The sequence below is a fragment of the Nyctereutes procyonoides genome, unplaced genomic scaffold (assembly GCF_905146905.1).
Source record: "Nyctereutes procyonoides isolate TBG_1078 unplaced genomic scaffold, NYPRO_anot_genome, whole genome shotgun sequence".
In the NCBI taxonomy this organism is placed as follows: Eukaryota; Metazoa; Chordata; class Mammalia; order Carnivora; family Canidae; genus Nyctereutes; species Nyctereutes procyonoides.
Window position 1 is genome coordinate 3,310,248 of NW_026575139.1, and position 21,648 is coordinate 3,331,895.

General features: G+C 34.0%; 3 long non-coding RNA genes and 13 other non-coding genes across 16 annotated transcripts; all 16 read right to left on the reverse strand.

Annotated features, from left to right (window-relative positions):
* Positions 1-44: 44 nt before the first annotated feature.
* Positions 45-7,102, reverse strand: LOC129496413 (uncharacterized). Its single transcript, XR_008661723.1, has 3 exons — positions 7,021-7,102; positions 5,843-5,924; positions 45-124 (listed from the first exon to the last, which is right to left on the reverse strand). It is a non-coding gene; the product is annotated as an uncharacterized LOC129496413 (long non-coding RNA).
* LOC129496451 (small nucleolar RNA SNORD113/SNORD114 family) lies at positions 6,424-6,495 on the reverse strand. Its single transcript, XR_008661746.1, has one exon. It is a non-coding gene; the product is annotated as a small nucleolar RNA SNORD113/SNORD114 family (small nucleolar RNA).
* Positions 7,103-7,546: 444 nt separating the features above from the next.
* LOC129496539 (small nucleolar RNA SNORD113/SNORD114 family) lies at positions 7,547-7,621 on the reverse strand. The gene has a single exon (XR_008661812.1). It is a non-coding gene; the product is annotated as a small nucleolar RNA SNORD113/SNORD114 family (small nucleolar RNA).
* Positions 7,622-8,890: 1,269 nt separating this feature from the next.
* Positions 8,891-8,965, reverse strand: LOC129496540 (small nucleolar RNA SNORD113/SNORD114 family). Its single transcript, XR_008661813.1, has one exon. It is a non-coding gene; the product is annotated as a small nucleolar RNA SNORD113/SNORD114 family (small nucleolar RNA).
* Positions 8,966-9,869: 904 nt separating this feature from the next.
* On the reverse strand, positions 9,870-9,944 carry LOC129496438 (small nucleolar RNA SNORD113/SNORD114 family). The gene has a single exon (XR_008661734.1). It is a non-coding gene; the product is annotated as a small nucleolar RNA SNORD113/SNORD114 family (small nucleolar RNA).
* A 342-nt stretch (positions 9,945-10,286) lies between these two features.
* LOC129496412 (uncharacterized) lies at positions 10,287-13,668 on the reverse strand. Its single transcript, XR_008661722.1, has 4 exons — positions 13,593-13,668; positions 11,742-11,866; positions 11,260-11,328; positions 10,287-10,362 (listed from the first exon to the last, which is right to left on the reverse strand). It is a non-coding gene; the product is annotated as an uncharacterized LOC129496412 (long non-coding RNA).
* On the reverse strand, positions 10,850-10,923 carry LOC129496471 (small nucleolar RNA SNORD113/SNORD114 family). Its single transcript, XR_008661764.1, has one exon. It is a non-coding gene; the product is annotated as a small nucleolar RNA SNORD113/SNORD114 family (small nucleolar RNA).
* On the reverse strand, positions 13,188-13,262 carry LOC129496442 (small nucleolar RNA SNORD113/SNORD114 family). The gene has a single exon (XR_008661738.1). It is a non-coding gene; the product is annotated as a small nucleolar RNA SNORD113/SNORD114 family (small nucleolar RNA).
* Positions 13,669-14,149: 481 nt separating the features above from the next.
* LOC129496443 (small nucleolar RNA SNORD113/SNORD114 family) lies at positions 14,150-14,224 on the reverse strand. Its single transcript, XR_008661739.1, has one exon. It is a non-coding gene; the product is annotated as a small nucleolar RNA SNORD113/SNORD114 family (small nucleolar RNA).
* An 861-nt stretch (positions 14,225-15,085) lies between these two features.
* Positions 15,086-15,160, reverse strand: LOC129496430 (small nucleolar RNA SNORD113/SNORD114 family). Its single transcript, XR_008661726.1, has one exon. It is a non-coding gene; the product is annotated as a small nucleolar RNA SNORD113/SNORD114 family (small nucleolar RNA).
* Positions 15,161-15,990: 830 nt separating this feature from the next.
* On the reverse strand, positions 15,991-16,062 carry LOC129496456 (small nucleolar RNA SNORD113/SNORD114 family). Its single transcript, XR_008661750.1, has one exon. It is a non-coding gene; the product is annotated as a small nucleolar RNA SNORD113/SNORD114 family (small nucleolar RNA).
* A 706-nt stretch (positions 16,063-16,768) lies between these two features.
* On the reverse strand, positions 16,769-16,843 carry LOC129496439 (small nucleolar RNA SNORD113/SNORD114 family). The gene has a single exon (XR_008661735.1). It is a non-coding gene; the product is annotated as a small nucleolar RNA SNORD113/SNORD114 family (small nucleolar RNA).
* Positions 16,844-17,709: 866 nt separating this feature from the next.
* LOC129496441 (small nucleolar RNA SNORD113/SNORD114 family) lies at positions 17,710-17,784 on the reverse strand. The gene has a single exon (XR_008661737.1). It is a non-coding gene; the product is annotated as a small nucleolar RNA SNORD113/SNORD114 family (small nucleolar RNA).
* Positions 17,785-18,104: 320 nt separating this feature from the next.
* Positions 18,105-20,305, reverse strand: LOC129496232 (uncharacterized). The gene is made up of 3 exons (XR_008661694.1): positions 20,167-20,305; positions 19,025-19,098; positions 18,105-18,158 (listed from the first exon to the last, which is right to left on the reverse strand). It is a non-coding gene; the product is annotated as an uncharacterized LOC129496232 (long non-coding RNA).
* LOC129496435 (small nucleolar RNA SNORD113/SNORD114 family) lies at positions 18,653-18,727 on the reverse strand. The gene has a single exon (XR_008661731.1). It is a non-coding gene; the product is annotated as a small nucleolar RNA SNORD113/SNORD114 family (small nucleolar RNA).
* On the reverse strand, positions 19,575-19,649 carry LOC129496434 (small nucleolar RNA SNORD113/SNORD114 family). Its single transcript, XR_008661730.1, has one exon. It is a non-coding gene; the product is annotated as a small nucleolar RNA SNORD113/SNORD114 family (small nucleolar RNA).
* Positions 20,306-21,648: the final 1,343 nt, after the last annotated feature.

Here is a 21,648-nt window from a genome sequence, read left to right on the forward strand (position 1 = left end):
ACCACCCTACCCAACACAAGAACTTTGACTTTACTCACGTTGGTCTATACATTCCTAATGCATAAGTGCAGACATGGAGCTCATGACCATGGAAGATGCTTACATCAGCCTCAGTGCGGCCATTCTGAGGAGTACAGAGCAAAGCAGTGGATAAAGAAAATTAAGCCCTTATCTACATTTACCCTTCCTTTCCACATGTCATTTACCAATGTTTTACATATGTGTTAATTTTTCATTATAGTTATGTATCTGTTTTTTCTATTAACAAAGGGAAAAACCTTGAACTTGGAACCAATTCAGAATTGAAAAATTGATTTTTAACTACCTGTGTCTACATAATCCTTAGCCAAAGAAGTAATACTCTTGATCTTTTTATTTCTTACTAGGCATCAGTGTTTTTGTCATTAATAATACGTCCTGCCATAAAAGGCATTCGAATTGGCAAAGAAGAAGTCAAACTCTCCCTCTTCGCTGATGACATGATACTCTACATAGAAAACCCAAAAGACTCCACCCCAAGATTGCTAGAACTCATACAGCAATTTGGCAGTGTGGCAGGATACAAAATCAATGCCCAGACGTCAGTGGCATTTCTACACACTAACAATGAGACTGAAGAAAGAGAAATACGTGCTGCCTCACAACGTATGTTCATAATTGGACAGTGCTTCATTTTCTCTTTATTTATTTATATTTCTTAAATGGTTCTAACACTGATCCATTGACAATAATAAATTTAAGCTATAAATCCAAGTGAGAATATGACCTTTATAGATTTCTGATATTTGTCCATAAGATCATGTACAAAAAAGGGACTGGACTAATTATGTACTATGTTGGATCTCAGATTTTTAGATATTTATTTCCCATCGTCCATGCCTCATATACCATCTCTTGTAAGTATAGAGAACAAACTGAGGATCGCTGGAGGGGAAGTGGGTGAGGGGATGGGAAATTGGGTGATGGGCATTAAGGACATTTTGATGTAATGAGCAGTGGGTGTTATATGCAACTGATGAATCACTAAATTTTCCCCTGAAATTAATAATACATTATATGTCAACTAATCTGAATTTACATAAAACAAAAAAAAGCAATCACACATACTATTCCATATCACCATCTGTATCATCCTTATGCCAAAATGTAATCCCCTGACCCATTTATTAATGAATTCCATTTGTTCCAAGTTATATTAATAGTAATTCTTGCCTCATCCCATATATTCATAGTTGGCTATGCCTCACCCTTTTCATCTTTATGCACTGACATATTTGTTTCTCTCATTTATTCATTATGAGAACAAAAAAAAATCCATGAAGCACCAAAGGCTAAGAACATGATCCTTGAATATTACTGAAACCTATAGGCTCAGTCTCACAGATATAAATACTTAAATCCCTTTTTGTAATGGACCTTAGTAGGTCATAGATGTTTTAATCATAAAATATAGTTCAGAATGTATTCCATTCACATCACTGGTCCATGGCTTGCCCTTTTTCATATAATTTGCATATCCTGTTTATATATAGTCACCACTTGCACCAGAACTAAAACACTGACTACCTCTTACATCTCCTATGTGCTTCTACCTCATAATAGAAGTGGTTAAGATCTTTATCAGTTAAAGAATGTTTAGTAAAAACCTGAAACAGAAATTAAAAGAACTATAAAAATGAGTAACATGGACTTGGTCTATTTTTATTTTTCTATTTTTATTATTTTTTATTTGTATTTTTTTTTGGAGTTCGATTTGCCAACCTATAGTATAACACCCAGTGCTCATCCTGTCAAGGTGCCCCCCTCAGTTCCCATCACCCAGTCACCCCATTCCCACCCACCTCCCCTTCCACTACCCCTTGTTTTTTTCCCAGAGTTAGGAGTCTCTCATGTTTTGTCACCCCCTCTGATTTTTCCCACTCATTTTCTTTCCTTTCCCCTATAATCCCTTTCACTATTTTTTATATTCCCCATATGAGTGAAACCATATAATGATTGTCCTTCTCCGATTGACTTTCTTCACTCAGCATAATACCCTCCAGTTCCATCCACGTTGAAGCAAATGGTGGATATTCATCATTTCTAATGGCTCAGTAATATTCCATTGTATATATAGACCACATCTTCTTTATCCATTCATCTTTCAATGGACACCGAGGCTTGGTCTATTTTTAAAATCATCCTGAGTAGGGGAGGTGGATTGGGGGAAAAGATGGCTAAAGCGGTGATGTTGATGAAAGAGTGCACTTGTGATGGGCACAGGGTGTTGTATGCAATCACTATATTGTATACCTGAAACTAATATTACACTGTATGTTTACTAACTGGAATTGAAAAAGAAACTTTAAAAAAAAGTATTAAATATAATCAAAGAAATGCTGAGGGTAAGGCCAGCAATCTATAGTTTAACCAGCCTTTCAGGTGACTGTGGTACTCACTCAAGTTTTAGAACCATTGCCCTTATAGTCAGCTCACCCAGAGAGGTAACACCTTTAATCTACTGAGTTCTTAATACACTACAGAATTTCCCAATTATATAAATGAAAATTTCAACCTCAGAACATTTTTTCTAGCATTAATTACTTTCTTTATCTACCTACCATCATTTATCTATCTACCTATCAACTATCTACTTATCATCTACTGATTTTTTTATTTATTCCCTTAGAATAATGTACTAAATCCCCAGGATCCACATATACCTTATAATTAGATACTTGCAAATTACTGAAGTCTAGCTATAGTCTTATTCCCGCAGAAGTAATATACCAAATCTCATTTTTAAACAAACTTCAGTACTGCAGAAATGAATTAATCAGAAGACACATTCAAAATGCATTCCATTCACATCATGGGTCCTTGCTTGGCCCTTTTTTTCAAGTTTTTATTTAAATTTCAGTTAGTTAACAGATAGTGTAATATTAGTTTCAGGTGTAGAATTTAGTGATTCATCACTTATATTTAACACCCAGTGCTCATCACAATAAGTGTATTCCTTATACCCATCCCCCACTTAGCCGATTCCCCTGCCTACTTCCCCTCTAGCAAGCCTTAGTTTATCCTCTAGAGTTAAGAGTCTGTTTTATGGTTTGCCACTCTCTCTATTTTCCCCTAGGTTCACCTGGCTCATTGCTTAAATTCTAATATGAGTGAAATCATATGGTATTTTTCTCTGGCTGACTTATTTCACTTAGCGTTATACCGCCTAGCCCCATACATGTCATTATAAATGGCAAGATGTCATTCTTTTTGATGGCTGAGTAATATTCCTTTGTATATATTCACTACAACTTACTTTTTTTTAATAAATTTATTTATTATTGGTGTTCAATTTGCCAATGTACAGAATAACACCCAGTGCTCATCCCGTCAAGTGCCCACCTCAGTGCCTGACACCCAGTCACCCACATCCCCCGCTCTCCTCCCCTTCCATCACCCCTAGTTCGTTTCCCAGAGTTCGGAGTCTTCCATGTTTTGTCTCCCTTTCTGATATTTCCCACTTATTTTTTCTCCTTTCCCCTTTATTCCCTTTCACTATTTTATATATTCCCCAAATGAATGAGACCATTTAATGTTTGTCCTTCTCCGATTGACTTATTACTACAACTTCCTAATCCATTCATCTGTCGATGGACATTTGGGCTCTTTTCATATTTTGGCTATTGTAGATAACGCTATGATAAATATCGGGGTGCATGTGCCCCTTAAAATCAGCACTTTTGTATCCTTGGGCAAATATCTAATAGTACAATTGCTGGATCATAGGGTTGTTCTACTTTTAATATTTTGAGGAACCTCCATATATTTTCATTTAACTTGTACATTCTTTAAAGATATAGGTACACTCATGAACCCACTATCCATTCCCCATTCCAAAGACTGTACCTTACATCTTTCTATGAGTTGTTTCATTGATTTAACAACTTAGATCTTTTCCACAGAAGAATGATTATAAACTGTGGTGCAAATCTAAGATGGAAAATTAGATACTTAAGAATGTGAATGTAGACTGGGTGACGGGCACTGAGGGGGGCACCTGATGGGATGAGCACTGGGTGTTATTCTATATGTTGGCAAATTGAACACCAATAAAAAATAAATTTATAAAAAAAAGAATGTGAATGTAAAATCCTCAATCCTTTAAAAAAATCATACTGAAATTGGTTACTTCATAAACCTTGCCACATATCTCCACCATAGACTCATATTTGGTCTTCTTTAATTTTATTTATGAATATAAATATTTGTTGATAGCTTTAACATTCATTCATTCAAACTTTAATTCATAAAAAATTGACAAACTATTCACTTTTTTTAAAAAATGAAAACCATTGAAAAAAATGAAAGTTCTTTAACTTCCCAGAAACCCAGAATAGAAATGCTAATTGTACATCTGCACAGTTCCCCTAAATCAACTTGGAGAGAACCGAGATTTGTTTCTTGGAGGGACAAAACATGAGTAGAACTACTGAATCATGTATCACCCAATGCTCATTGCTGGCCACGTGTTTTGTCCTCTTTTATCTTATTAGTTTATTTATTAATTTATAATGATAAAATGTGTACTATTATATACAAACTTAAGATTATAACACTAATTAATAATAACTGTGTACAAAAATAATAATAGTAGTAATAATAATAATAATAATAACTGTGTACAGGTACTCACTATCATAAATGACAAAGGACTATATACTTCTTTTCCAACTTTACTGAGAAGTTATTGATAAACACATTGTATATATTTAAAGTATACAACGTGATATTTGATTTACATATACATTGAGGAATGATCACCAATAGAACATAGTGAAGCCAATTGGATTGATCATATCTTGTTATATGACTTAATTTTGTCACTGGTTCATGCTTGACCCTCTTTAAAATAGTTGATGACATTATATGAACTTTTTCCCTATTTCTCAACTGAAAAAAACAAAAACACTTGCAATCCAAAGATGGCATAGAACATGAACATCAACAATGACACACATCTGTCCCTATGTCCCTTCTGATGAGGAATAAATGCCTTTATATTTTTTAATGGATTTCTGTTCCTTAGAAATGAATTTGGAATTATGTTAATTTCATTACATGTGCTATAATCACACCGCATTTGTACCTATTTTTCCCTCATTTATTCACGCTTTTAGCTATTGTTGCATTGCTTAATTTTTAATAAGCAATCAATATTTGTGAAACTCAGTAGCCCAAGAATAATATTCCCGGATATCTCTAACAACTGCTTATAGGACCATTTATAACAGAAGCAATAGACTAGATTTCCTTTTGCACTGGATCACAAAGTTGTAGATAAGCCTTATTCATACTTGCCTCTTCTCGGACTAGTCTTCAATATTGGTCCAGATTTTGCCCTCTTTTTCTTCTTTGAACCATGATTTTGTTTAGATATTAATTCATTAATTCACTAATAATAAAAAATGCTCATGAGGCTTTGAAAACTTTAATATCCCTAATATCTGTACATAAAATCACTTTCTACAGGGCAAATAGTCTAGATAGACTTTGCTACCTGACCTCGGTGTTGAATGTATAGATTAGCCAACATGTTCATTTTAACCTCTTACTTTATTATTAGTGCATGTTTGACAGGGACTAATGTGTAACATCTGTCTATAGTATTATTTCCCCCAGCAACTCATTTCTTTCATTAACTGACCTCAATGTTTTGAATATGCACTAATGAACACAATGTTTCATATTAGCTGCATTTTAGGGCCATGGTTGGCATTCACTGATTATATTTTACATTTTTTAACAATACAGTGAATATCCTTAAATCACCTAAACTGAGACAAGAACATTGACTATTACTCACATTGGTCTCCATTTTCCAACACAAAGATGTAGCCATAGAACTTGCGATCATGGAAGAATGCTTAAATCAGCGTGCGTCCATTCTGCAGAGTAAAGAGCAGAGCAGATGAAAAGAAAAAACTTGAGACCTGATTATCTCCATTGGTCCTTGCACCCCACCTCTTATCTAGTTGGTCATTTAGGGAATTTGCAATTGGGGGAATTGTTTACTTAGTTTCTCCTAATAAATGAATAATAGTGAGCTTGCCACTGACACAGAATAGGAGCATTGCCCATTACTATTTAACACTGCCTATGCAGTCACTCGCCAAAGAGGCAACACCTTTGTTTGTATCACTTATTTCTTAGTGGATAAGGGTGTGTTTTCAACACACATTCATAGTTATTTCTTGTCTCGCTAGGTGTTTTTATAATTGGACAATGCCTTATGACCGTAATCTTTATATAGTTTATTGATCATCTCATTGATCCAATTATAAAAATAGAGAATGCATGAACATGAACCCAAAACAGGATCCTTCTGTATTCATATCTGTCTATAAGATCACTTCACACAGGGTGGTGGACTAGACTGTATTTCTGTTGGACCTCGGACTTCCAGACACATATTCATTGTATACGACTCACACGACACCAGTGGTCATCATCGATCCAATAATGTCCCTCTTTTTCTCCATTCAGTGCTATATTGTTTATTGACTAATTCATTAATTCACTAATAATAATTTTAAGATGCTATTATTCACAGAAGTGCAAAGAAAGCCTTGATATCTCTAATATGTCCGTAAGATTATCAGTTTTGTTAATTATAATGTTTTTTTAAAGATTTTATTTATTCATCCATGAGAGACACAGAGAGAGAGGCAGAGACACAGGCAGAGGGAGAAGCAGTCTTCATGCAGGAAGCCCGATGTGGGACTGCATCCCTGATCTCCAGGATCACACCCTGGGCTGAAGACGACCCTAAACCGCTGAGCCACCTGGGCTGCCCTAATTATAATATTTTATACAAATGCATTAATCACTACAATCAACCCCTACTAATCAATATAATCAATTCCATATTTGTCACTGGGCTATAGTAGCCCTTAATTATATTGCATACTTCCTAATGATATAGTAAATACCTTTTTTTAAAAAAGAAACCAGGAAAAGACAAACACTTTGACTATTACTCACATTGGTCTCTATGCTCCTAACTCAGAGATTCAACCAGAGAGCTCGTAACCATGGAAGTGCTTATAGCAGCTGGAGTGCATGCATTCTGAGGAGTACAGAACAGAGCAGATGATAACAAAATGGAGAGACACTCTACTGATGCACTTATTTTACCTTCATTTTGTCACTTAGAAATACAGCACGTTGGAGTCATATTTATTAATTTGCCCTGAACAAACAGTATCAATATCTTGCTCTTGACACAGAGCAAGAATAAGAATTTGGGCTGTTATTTACTGTCTATATCCTCCTTAACCAAAGAGATAAGACACTTGAACCATTTACATTTTGTAATAAACTTCAGTATTTTCAATAAATGTGAATAATTTTTACTAAGAGCAGATATGCTTCACCCTCTTGATCTTATTTATACTTGCATATGGATACTTCTTTGAGTCATTTATTACAGTAGAATCAAAATTCATGAAAATGAACCAAGAAAATGGTCCTTTTCCTTTCCCTAGCATCTGTCCATAGAATTATTTTATTGGACCTCAGAGTTTCAGACACGTAATATTCATCATCCATGACTCATACGCCACCAAGTGTCATCATTGGTCCAAATCTGAGCCCCGTTTTCTTCATTCTCTTGTATACTACTTCACTAACTACTAAATTCACTAATGTTAATTTTTAAAACCTGTGATTCACAAAAATCCAATGAATATTATACATCTGCCTATAGGATTATTTGCCACATTGTTAGATCTCTTATGATCATCAATACCTCACATATGCATTAGCAAGTGTTATATACCATATTTACCTGTTCCCATATTTAGGGTTTTTTTTTTATTTTAATAATAAATTTATTTTTTATTGGTGTTCAATTTGCCAACATACAGAATAACACCCAGTGCTCATCCCATCAAGTGCCCACCTCAGTGCCCGCCACCCAGTCACCCCCACCCCCTGCCATCCTCCCCTTCCACCACCCCTAGTTTGTTTCCCAGAGTTAGGTGTCTTCCATGTTCTGTCTCCCTTTCTGGTATTTCTCACTTATTTTATTTTATTTTTAAAGATTTTATTTATTTATTCACGAGAGACACAGAGGCAGAGACATAGGCAGAGGGAGAAGCAGGCTCCCCATGGGGAGACTGACATGGAACTTGATCCCAGAACCCTGGAATCATGACCTGAGCCAAAGGCAGACGCTCAACCACCGAGCCACCCAGGTGTCCCTAGGGATTTAAATTATATTTCATACTTTCAATAATACAGAAGATACCTTTTTAAAAAACATTTAAACAAATACAAAACTTTAACCTTTACTCACATTCATCTCTATGCTCAGAACACACAGGACATCACAGATCTTTTGACTATGGAAAATGCTTATATCAGCTGGAGTGTGTCGATTCTGAGGAGTGTTAACACAGAGCAGATAATTAAAATTGAAACTTCATCCCTATTAGTCCTTGTTTTCCTCATTTCATTTTTTCAGTTATTTGGGTATTGGTTAATTTTTCACAACACATATACATATGAAAATATAAACATACATATTACAAAACTAATATTCTCAACTCGAAAATGCCCAGGCTTAGAAAATTGGATACTGCATATTAGTGTCAGTGTCTACATGATCCTTAGTAAAAAAGATAACACCTTTGGTCCATTAATTTCTCAAGTTTCTTTAGTTTACATTAAAAGGATTTCTTGCCTCACCAAATATATTCATACTTGGTAAGTCTTCACCCTCTTTTTATTTATAGATTTTTTATTGGTTCTATCATTGATCTATGTATTCTAATAATATAGAAATCCATAAATCCAAAATGACAAGAACACTATCTATATATTCCTAACATGTATCCACAGGATCATTGTGTTGGACCTCAGACTTCCAGACACGTAGCATTCATCGTATATGACTCATACGCCACCAGCTGTCATCATTGGTCCATGCACAAGCCTCCTTTTCTTTATTCTCATATGCATTTTTTTAAGGATCAATTCATCAATTCACTACGGTAATTAGATAAATATCTATGAATCTCAAAAGTGGAAGGACAAAAGCCTACAGTATTTCGATCATTTTTCTTTAGAATCACTGGCTAATTAAATAAACTTCTTCATTAACCACCCTCATTGTGGTAAAGGTAGGATGGTCAACATAATGTTTCATACATTTCCAACTTAGTCATTGGGCCATGGTTGGTCTTTTTTCTTATATTGAATACTTTTTAAACAATTACAGTGATACCCTAAACAAACCCCCCAAAGCAAGGAAAGAACTTTGATTATTACGCACGTCGGGCTTCATGCTCCCACACAGAGAGGCTGGCCTGGAGCGCCTGAACATGGCAGATGCTTACATCGGGTCAGGTATTTTCTTTCTGAGAAGCACAAAGCAAAATAGGTGAGAACAAGATTGAAATGTTGTCTCCCGTGTTCTGCACATTCCATTTTACATGGAGTCAATCATCTGGAAATATATTAATTTGCAATCATGCTTATTAATTTTCTATTTAAAAAATGAATAATACTTGCTACTGACCCAGAATAAGAACTTCTCTATTCTCACTAAAGAGGTAAAGCACATGAACCATTTATTTTTCTTAATGGAATTCAGTATATTCAATATCTTTGAATAGTTTTTATTGCCTCACCACATATACTAAGAGTGCATTTGCTTTATGTTCTTCATTTTTACTTTTTAATATTTGTGCATTGATTCTTAAATTGATTCATTGATAATAAAAGAATCAAAATTCAAGAAAGCAATCTAAGAAAATGGTCCCTTTGCATTCCTAAAATCAGTCTATAGGATAATTTCAGACAGGTAATAGATTGTATCTCTTTTTGCATTGGACCTCAGAGTTCCAGACACGTAGTATTCATCGTCCATGACTCCTACGCCACCAGCCATCATCATTGGTCCATATTTCAGCCCCTTTCTCTTCATATTCTATATATCATTTCACTAATTCCTTAATTCACTAATGTCATTTTTTAAAAAAACCCTATGATTCACCAAAAAATGATGAATAAGAACCTTGAATATTCTACATCTGTCCAGAGAATCATTTATCACATTGATATAACCTTTCATTAATTATACTTAATCTATCATAAATGCATTAATAAATATAACGCTTGGTAATACTCCCATATTTATCATTGGCCATGATTGGCCTTTCGAATTATATTCACACTATTAATAATACAGTAAATGCTCCTTTTTTTATAACCTGTCAAATGAAAACATGAGACTTATTACTCACACTGGTCTCTGTAATCAGAGATGCAATCATAGAGATTGTAACTAAGAATTCTTCAACCAGCTTTGGGATGTCCATCCTGAGGAATACAAAGTAGAGCATGTGATAAAAAAGATCAGAGATCTCATCTAAATTGATCCTTCTTTTCATATTTTATTCACTCTATCATTTAGGTATTTATTAATTTTCATTCTCTTAATAAAAGGAACACCACAAATTTGAGACTTACCTAAAAACTAAAATTGACTCTTAGTTATGAGTTTCTATGACCTTTAGCCAAAGAGAGGACACTCTCAATCAATTTATTTCTTAAGGGGCATCAATGTTTTCAATTTTTGGTAATAATTATTCTTGCCTTACCACATATATTCACAGCTGGACAATGCTTCACTCTCTTTTTCTTTAAAAGAGTCTATTTATATCTCATTAATGGTTCTATCATTGATCCATCTATAATAATAAATCTATATTGGTAAAACCAGGGCAAGAACGTGACCTTTGTATATTTCTAGTATCTGTCTACAGGAGCATGTCTAAAAGAGGGATCTGACTAATTATGTCTTATATTGGACCTCAGAATACCAGGCACATATTATTCACCATCCAGATACATATGCCACCAGTCACCATCAAAGGTTCAGGTTTGGGTCTCTTTTTCTTCATTCATTTCTACCTTGATACCAAATAAATCATTAATCCATTAATAACAATAAAATAAACACATGATTCACAAAATCCAAGAAGATCCTTTCAGATCTCTAAAATCTCTCTATAGAATCATTTCCCACAGAGACTGATTCTGTCTTATTAATCAACCTCTATATTGCCATTATTGATTAATCAACATTACAGTTGATATATTTCTCACTGGGACATAGCTAACTTTTTAAAATTATGTTTCATACTTTTTAATAATTCAATGAATACCTATAAACAGATGGCCCAATATAAGATGACAACTTTGACCATTACTTACCATGGTGTCTTTCCAACACAGAAGCAGCATAACAACCTTGACCACAGCCAGACAGCTCGAGGTTCCATTCTGAAGAGTACCAGTTAGAAAAAATGATAAAAAGATTGAGACATTCTCTCCATTGATCCAAAGTTCCTACCACTCATATATGTAGTCATTTAGATATTTACTAATGTATGGTTAATATTTATTTAACCTTCATAAAGTAAACATTAAACATGCAAGTTTCTCAGTTTAATAATGGACTTTTAAAAATAAAGATCTCTCATTTTAATTGAGATAAAATTAGCCATTGAAAGTTAACAAATTAGTAGCATTCAGTATTTTCACAATATTGTGCAACTGCCATTTCTATGTAGTTTCAAAATACTTGCATCACTCCAAAATAAAATCCCATACTCATTAAGGAGTCTGTCCTCCTCCACCTGCCTCAAGCCCTGGGCAACTACCAATCTTTATTCTCGCCCTATGGATTTACTTACTTTGGAGATTTCATATAAATGGAGTTATGCATGGCATGACCTTTTCCATATGCCTTCTTTCACTTGGCACAATGTTTTCAAGGGACATCTGCATCGCAGCACTACTTCATTCCTTCGCAGCCACCCTGGAAAACAGTATGGAGGGTTCTCAAAAAGTTAAAAATAGAGCTATCCTATGATCCAGCAATTCCACTACTAGGTATTTATTCAAAGGATTTTATAAACATGTTGATTCGAAGGGTCACCTACAACCCAATGTTTATTTATTTTTTTTATAATTTTTTTAAATTTATTTATGATAGTCACACACACAGAGAGAGAGAGAGGCAGAGACACAGGCAGAGGGAGAAGCAGGCTCCATGCACTGGGAGCCCCATGTGGGATTCGATCCCAGGTCTCCAGGATCGCACCCTGGGCCAAAGGCAGGCGCCAAACCGCTGCGCCACCCAGGGATCCCCAACCCAATGTTTATAGCAGCAATGACCACAATAGCCAAACTATAGAAAGAGCCCAGATGCCCATCAACAGATGAAGGGATAAAGAAGAGGTGGTACATACACACAATGGAATATTACTCGGCCATCAAAAAGAATGAAATCTTGCCATTTGCAACAACATGGATGGAACTAGAGGGTATTACTCTAAGTGAAATAAGTCAGTCTAAGAAAGGCAAATACCATAGGATTTTGCTCATATGTGGAATTTAAGAAACAGAACAGAGGACCATAGGGGAAGGAAAAATAAAAGAAGATGGAAAGAAACCATAAGAGACTCTTAATCATAGGAAACAAACTGAGGGTTGCTGGAAGGGAGTGGGGTGGGGAATGGGGTAACTAGTGATGCTCATGAAGGAGGGCATGTGATATAATGACTACTGGGTGTTATATGCAACTGACAAATCACTAAATTCTACCTCTGAAACTAATAATACACTATATGTTAATTAAATTGAATTTAAATTTTTTTTAATTTTCTTTTTATTTGAGTACAGTTGACACACAGTGCTACATTAGTTTCAGGTGTACAATACATGATCCAACATCTCTAAACATTATGCTATACTCAATATGCTATTATGATATCATTGACTATATTCTTTATATTGTACCCTTTATTTCCATGACTCAATAATTGAGTATTACTGATTGCTGTCATATTATCATTAGTCAAAAATGTAAAATAAATTTCATTCATTTATTATCCATTCTTCTATTAATATTTCTCTTTACTATATATTTTAATAATGAACAATACTTAAGCCTCTTCATCTTTATTCATTTGCTCATTTATTCATTTATTCATTTGTTTATTCTGTCATTAATACTTCTATAATATTTCTAAAAATTCATGAACACAAAGAATAAGAACAAAGTCCTTGTATATTCCTGACCTCTGTCTATAGGAACACTGTGAACAGAGGGACTAGACTAGATATCTTTGTGTTGGCTGGACCTCAGACTTCCAGACACATAGCATTCATCGTATATGTTTCATACGCCACCAGCTGTCATCATTGGTCCATGCTTGGATCTCCTTTTCTTCATTCTTGTTTACATTTGTTTACTATCAATTTATTAAGTCAATAATAATAAAATAAGTATCTGTGAATCACAGAACTCAAGGACAATATACTTAAGTATCTTTGGCATCTGTCTATAGAACCTTTTGCCTCACTGAATACATTTATTTGACCAATGGTCCTCATTGTGGAACATATTGATTAGTTACCATAATGTTTATTGTCAACACCATATGTATCATTGAGCTTTGTTTGGAAATCCTTGAATTTTTAATATGACACTGAATATCCTATACAAACCACCTAAACCAGGAGAAGAATCTGTCACTCACATTGGCCTTCATGCTCTCACACACAGGGGCATCCATGAGCACCTGATCACAGCCAAATGCCTAAGTAAGTTCAAGTGTATCCATTCTGAGGAATACAAAGCAGAACAGACAATAATGGTATGAGAGACTATTGATCCATACATTTTATCTTCAGTTAGTCATTTAGGAATGCAGTGAATTGGGATCATATTAACTATTTTTCTCAAAAAAAATGTCAAACCTAACACTAACATAAAATAAGAATTTTTATATTCATTGTCTATATAATCATTCTTTGCCAAAGAGTAAGACACGTGAAACATTTACATTTCTTAATGAACTGTAGCATTTTAAATATATATTAATAGCTTTTATCCCCTCACCACATATACTAAAAGCAAACATGTTTCACTCTCTTTATCTTATTTGTAATTGTACACTTATTGTCTTTTTGGGCCATTTTTAACAGTAAAACCAAAACTCATAAACACAAAGCAAGAAAATTAGTCTTCTATATTCCTAATATTTGTCTAAAACACCATGTCAAACAGAGGCAACAGATCAGCTTTCTTTTTTTATTGGACCTCAGGGTTTCAGACACATAATATTCATCATCCATGACTCATACGCCACCAACTATCATCATTGGTCCAAACCTGAGCCTCTTTTCATTCTTATCTGCATAAGTTCACTGACCAATTCATGAATTCACTAATATTAATTCCTAAAATTCTATGATTCACAAAAACCCAAGAATAAGAATATTCTATATCTGCCTATAGGATCATCTACCACATTGATATCTCTTTCACTAAATATCATCAAAGTTCCATATATGCATTAATACAATGCAGCAGACCAATCCCATATATATCATTCCTGATGGTTGACATTTCTTATTATATTTCATACTTTTGATAATACAGTGAATACTTAAAACAATAAATTTGCAAATGCAGACACACAACTATTACTCACATTCATCTCTGCAACATAGAGCTCATGACCACGGAGATGCTTCAGCCCACTGGAGTTGTGCACCCATTCTGAGGAGTACAGAGCAGAGCAGGTAATAAAAAAAATTGAAGTCTTCTCTAAATGGATCCTTGTTTTACTCATTTCATTTATTCAATCATAAAGGTACCTTTTATTTTTCATAATTTCTACACATATATTAGCATAAATATAAATGTAACATTATGATCCTTAGATAAAGAGGCAACACCCTTGGTCCATTTTATCTTTTAACCTGCATTGGTTTCTTCAGTTTATATTAATAGTAGTTCTTGCTCCACTGCATATATATATATATATATATATATATATGTATATATATATATATATATATATATAATTGACAAGGCTTCTTCCATGGTTCTATTTACTTACATGTTTATTTATTGGTTCTAGAAGTGACCCATTCATTTATATGAATAACATAGAAATTCATGAATCCATGATTACTATAACAATATTCTTGTATTTTCCTAACACCGATCCACAGGAACATTGTGTTGGACCTCAGACTTCCAGACACGTAGCATTCATCGTATATGACTCATACGCCACCAGCTGTCATCATTGGTCCATGCACAAGCCTCCTTTTCTTTATTCTCCTATGCATTTTTTAAGGATCAATTCATCAATTCACTTTGGTGATTAAATAAATACCTATGACTCACAAAAGCCCAAGGACAAGGGCCTTCAGTAACCCTATCATTTTTCTTTAGAATCATTTCATCATTGAAATACCTTCCATTAATCATCTTCACTGTTGTATAAGCAGATTAATCAACATCATGTTTCATACATTTCCAGTTTCATGACTGGATCATCGTTGGTCTTTCCTCTTATACTGAACACTTGTTTTAAATATTACAGAGAATCCCCTAAAGAAACCACCCAAAGTGAGATGAAAATGTTGACTATGACTCACGTTGGTATCCATGTTCCTACAGGCAAATGCAGAGATCATTGGTCGAGGCATACTACTTAAACCACCTTGAGTGTGTGCATTCTAAAAAGTAGAAAGCAGAGTAGACAATAACATGATTGAGATATTTCCTCTATTGATCCTTGCACTACATTTCATTACTCAGTAATTAAACTGCCTATTAATTTGGGGTAATATGCATTTAACTTTTTCTTAAGGAAAACAAACATTAAACTTTCCACTAACTCAGAACAAGAATATTGGCCTTTGTTTATATTACCTATAACATTCTTATCTAGAGGTAATACCTGCAAACTATTTCTCTCTCACTCTTACCTTACTACATTTTTTCTTCTATTGATTCACCTACTGCAATAGGATCAAAATTCATGAATGCAAAGACTGTAGAACAAGAACCTTGTGAAATCCTAAATCTGTCTATAGGAACATTTCCAACATAGGCAATAAACTAGATTTCTTTTTTTGCTGGACCTCAGAGTTCCAGATGCATACTCATCAATCATGACTCATACGCCACCAGCCACCATCACTGGACCACCCTTGGCCTTTGTTTTCCCCACTGTCATCTACCTTTGTTTATTAATTAATCAATTAATCAATTTATCTGATAGTAATAAATACCTATGAAGTAAAAAAAGAAAATAAAACCAACAACAACAACCTAGAATAGAGGCCTTAAAAAGTCCCATATCTGTCCTTAGAATCATTTACTACATCAATATATTTCCTTGATTAATCATCCTCAGAGTTTCATAGAGGGACTAATCAATGTAATACAATGTAATATTAATTCTATATTTATCAGTGGACCATGGTGGCTTTATTATATTTCATACTTTTCAAATCCAGAGTATATACCCATAAAAACTCACCCTTCTTTCTATGTACCAAACACATAGAGACAAGCAGACATCTTGTGACCATGGAAGAATCAGGTCCAATGGATCCATTCTGAGAAATGCAGATTACAGAAGGTGATATAAAAAAAATTAGGCCTTTTCTTCATTGATTTTGCTTTCCACATTTCATTTACTCAGCCACTTAGGTATTTATTAATTTTCATAATTTACAATCCACTTATTCATATTTATTTAGACTGAATTATTGATTCTTTCACTTCTGTTTATACTAAAAGAATCAAAATCCATGAACACAAAGACCAAGAACATGATCCTTGTACATTACTAATATCTATCAATATAGTCATTTCCAACAGAGAAAAAAGACTAGATTTCTTGTTGTGTTGGACCTCAGAGTTCCCGACACGTAGTATTCATCATCCATGACTCATACGCCACCAGCCGTCATCATCAGTCCAGCACTGGCCCTTTTCCTTGTACATTTCTTTACTGATCAACATATCAATAAATCAATGACTATAAAATAAACATCTATGAAGCAAAAATACTTAAAAATAAGACCCTGAAGCATCCCTAACATCTGACCATGGAATCATTGCCTCCTTGAATATGTATTTCATTAATCATCTACAATTTTGCAAATACCAGTTAATCAATATAATGTTTCATATCAATTCTCTATTTATCATGGGGCTGTGGTTGGCCTTTTTTATTATATTTAAATATTTCTTAATATTACAATTAACATCCTAAGCCAACTACCAAAAATAATATAAGAACTTTATACTCACGCTGGTCTCCAACTCCTATAGAGCTCATAATAATGAAAGGTGCTTTAATCATCTTGTGTGACCACTCTGAGAAGTACAGAGCAGAGTAGATAGAAAAAAAGAGAGAGAGAGAGAATTATCTCTCCATTAATCCATTTCAAGTTTTATTTAGTGAGTAATTTAGGCATTTATTATTTTCGGATAACATTTATTAATATTTTTTTAAGAAAATAAACCTCAAATTTGTCACTGAGCCAGAATAAGAACAATGATTCAACACTAGCCGAAGAAGTCACACCATTGAACCATGTCTTTCTTAATCGGCTCAGTGTTTTTAACATACAGATTCTCTTATGTTGTGACACATTTTCATAATGGAACAATATTTTACTAATTTATATTTATTGATCAATTGTTTATAATTTTAATATATCCAATTATAATAATAGAATCAAAATCCATGAACAAAAAGACCAAGAACATGGTCCTTATATATTCTTAACATCTGTCTATAGGGCCATTTCCAATAGAGGCAGTAGACCATATTTTCTTTGTTGGACCTCAGAGTTCCAGACACGTATCATTCATTATGCATGATTCATACGCCACCAGCCATCATCATTGATCCAAGCCTGAGCCTCTTTTTCGTTTTCATCAATATTTGTTTATGAATTAATTTACCAATTCCCTGGTAATAATAAAACAAATACCTATGAATAAAAAAAAAAAAAAACAAGAATAAGGACCCTAAATATCCCTATAGAATCATTTACCAAATCAGTATATTTCTTATATTAATTATCCTCAATGTTTCATATAATAATTTATCAGTGGGCCATAATTGGCCTTCTTTGCTTATACAAAATATATCTTATTAAAACAGTGAATATTCTTTTTAAAAAATAACCATTCAAACTAAGAGCACTGTAACTATTACTCACATTCATGTCTCTGTTCCTAACAATGGAGCCAACCACAGAGAATCATCTCAAATGCGTCCATTCTGAGGAGTACAAAACAGAAGAGATGGTTTAAAAGACTGAGATATTCTCTCCCTTTAGCCTTGCTTTCACATTTAATTTACTCAGCCATTTGATTATTTATTAATTTTTCATAATATTTACATATTTTCCTCCTAACAAAATGAACAACCTTGCCCATGAGACTGGTCTGTGACAACAAAAGTGACTACTATTAATGCCTATATGATGCCTGCTCAGAGGTAACACAGTTGGTCCATTTAATTCTTAATGGACTTCTATGATTTCAATTAATATTAATAGTATTTCTTGCCTCACTACATTTTTTAGCTTAACAATACTTCATCTTTTTATATTTACTGATGTATATATTTGTTTATGGTTCTATCATTGATCCATTTATAAATATGAAATCAAAACCAGGTATACATAGTGAAAGAACAAAATCCTTATGTATTCCTAACATCTGTCCATAGGATTATTTCCAACATAAGGAACGCACTAGATTTCTTATTTGTCGGACCTCAGAGTTTCAGACACGTAATATTCATCATCCATGACTCATACGCCACCCTTTGTCATCATTGGTCCAGAACTGGCCCTCTTCTCCTCCATTAATTTCTACTTTTGTTTGTTGGTTAATTCCTCATTTCATTAGTAACTTAACTCTGAATCACAAAAACTTAAGAACAAGATTTTTAAGTATCTGTAATAGCTATCTATAGGATCATTTGCTACCTTGATTATATCTCTCATTAATCATTCTTAATTTTGCAATCATCAACAACAGTGTTCACAGCAATGCCATATTTATCATGGGGCCATGGTTGGCCCTTTTGGATCCTTTAACAACGATCCAAACCAAGACAAAGACTTTGACCATACTCACATTGGTCTCTATGCTCCTAGGGAACCAGAGAGCTCATGATCATGAAGATGCTTAAATTGGCAGGGAGATCCATTCTGAGAGTAGAAAAACAGATAATAAAAAGGATTTGAAATATTCTCTCCATTTATCCTTGCATGCCTCCTTTCATTTTATTTGTCATTTAGGTATGTATTAAATTGTTATGTTTTTTTCCTTGAGGTAACAAACAACATTGAACAAGGCCCTGGTCAAAGAAGAAAATGGGCTATGATTTACGCTGTACATATCAACCTGAGCCAAAGAGAGAATATCTTTAGGACATTTATTTCCTAATAGAACTCAGTGTTTTTTAATATTTAGTAATAACATTTCTGGACTCATCACATATTTTCATAATTGGATAATACTTCACTTTCCTGTTTTATTTATGTATTTGATTCTTTTGGTGATCTATTTACAATAACAGAATCAAATTCCATGAACACAAAAATTATGGATATCCTTATATATTCCTAACATCTGTCCATTGGATCATTTACAGCAGAAGGTATAGACTATGTTTCCTATTGTGTTGGACCTCAGAGTTCCAGTTACATAGTATTCATCATCCATGACTCATACTCCACCAGTCATCATCATTGGTCCAGGATTGGCCCTTATTATCTTCAATCATGTGCACATGTTTTAATGCTTAATTGATCAATTTCCTAATGATAACAAAATTCATAAAGGTCATGAAAACTTGAGACAAGATCCTTGAATATCTCTAACATTTCTGTATAGAATTATATCCCACTAATATATATCTTTCATTAGTTTTCCATACTATATAGACTAATATAATACTTCATATTAACCCCATTTTACTATTTGAATGTGACCAAACTATGTCTCCATAAATAAAGGGAGGTTTAAACCAACTGTGACTCAAAATTAAAATTGAATAATTCATTTTACATTAATTAATTGAATAACTAACTGTGAAAATGAATAAAATGGTCCTGTTTTTTTCTCCTTAATTGACCACAGATGTGCTGTACTGGCCCACACATGACCTTCATTCATTTTATTTGTATATGCAGCCATTTATTCCCTTTCAATAATGGAGTTAACACCCATGACAGACCGCCAAACCAGAAGCAATTATCTCGACTGTTACTTACATAAGTTTCTACACTCCATAATTGATTCATCATGCATCCATCCTGTAGAGTATAAAGCAAATATAAAAACACAGAGATTCAGTGATACAGATGACAGATATAGAAGAGCCTAGATTCAGATATTTTAGTTCAAGTCAACAATAAATGATTAGAAATAAACTTTAGTGCTTATTATGTATTAAAACTCAGAACAGCATATTTATTGCTTGATTGATCCAAGCAATACACTTAACTGACATAATGAACTTCTCTGAAATCAACACCAAATAAAAGAATAAGACCCAAGACTACTACTCATATCTGTTTCTGTGTCCTCTACTGAGCCAAGTGAGAGCTCTATCTTTTTGCTAAATGAATCTTGCTTAGAAAGAACTTGGTTGGGGCATCCTGGGTGGCTCAGTGGTTTAGTGCCACCTTCAGCCCAGGGCATGATCCTGGAGACCCAGAATTGAGTCCCCATCAGGCTTCTACCATTTCTCTATCTCTCTCTCTCTCTCTCTCTCTCTCTCTCTCTCTCTCTCATAAATAAATGAAATCTTTAAAAAAAAAAGAAATGAAAGAACTAGATTAATCTGAATCCTAGATTCCAGGACATTCTCAACAATTGTGCATCCTTGTCCATCTTTATATATTTATGTAGGAACACAGTTATGTATGGAGTCATTTATCTTAGGCTTTTTAAAAGAAATTGCACTAAGCCAGAAAAAAGAAATCCTATCTAAATATATTCACTGGGGCACCTGGGTTGCTCAGTGGTTGAGCGTCTGCCTTTGGCTCAGGGCATGATCCTGGGGTCCTGGGATGGAGTCCCGCATCAGGCTCCCCGCAGGGAGTCTGCTTCTCCCTCTGCCAATGTCTCTGCCTCTCTATGTCTCTCATGAATAAAAAAATAAAATCTTTAAAATATATGTATATATTCACCATTCCTAAAACATAAGAGTATAAGTCTTATTTTATCTGAAAAGCAATTGTATAGAACTGGATTGATTAATCTCTCTCCTCGTTTCAAAACACATGCTCCTCATGGTCCAAATAATTGATTACAATGTTAACTTAGGGACGCTGGGGTGGCTCAGTGGTTGAGTGCCTGCCTTTGGCTCAGGGTGTGATCCCAGTGGTCCTGGGATCGAGTCCCACGTTGGGCTCTCCACAGGGAGACTGCTTCTCCCTCTGCCTATGTCTCTGCCTCTCTGTGTGTGTGTGTGTCCCTCATGAATAAATAAATAAAATCTTAAAAAAAAAAAAGAAAAGATGCCATGATTCATTTAAAAAAATGTTAACTTATTGTTTTATATATTTATAATAATATTAATATGTGTGACTCCACAGAAACAAGACAATATTAATGCATGCCCATATGCTCCTTTAGGCACAGAAAAAAAGATCAGATCATTTTTCCTTTTTTTTTAAGTTAAAACATAGTGAAGATCACTGGTTTAGTTGTAACTGGTCATATGACACATTCTCAACATAAGTCCATGT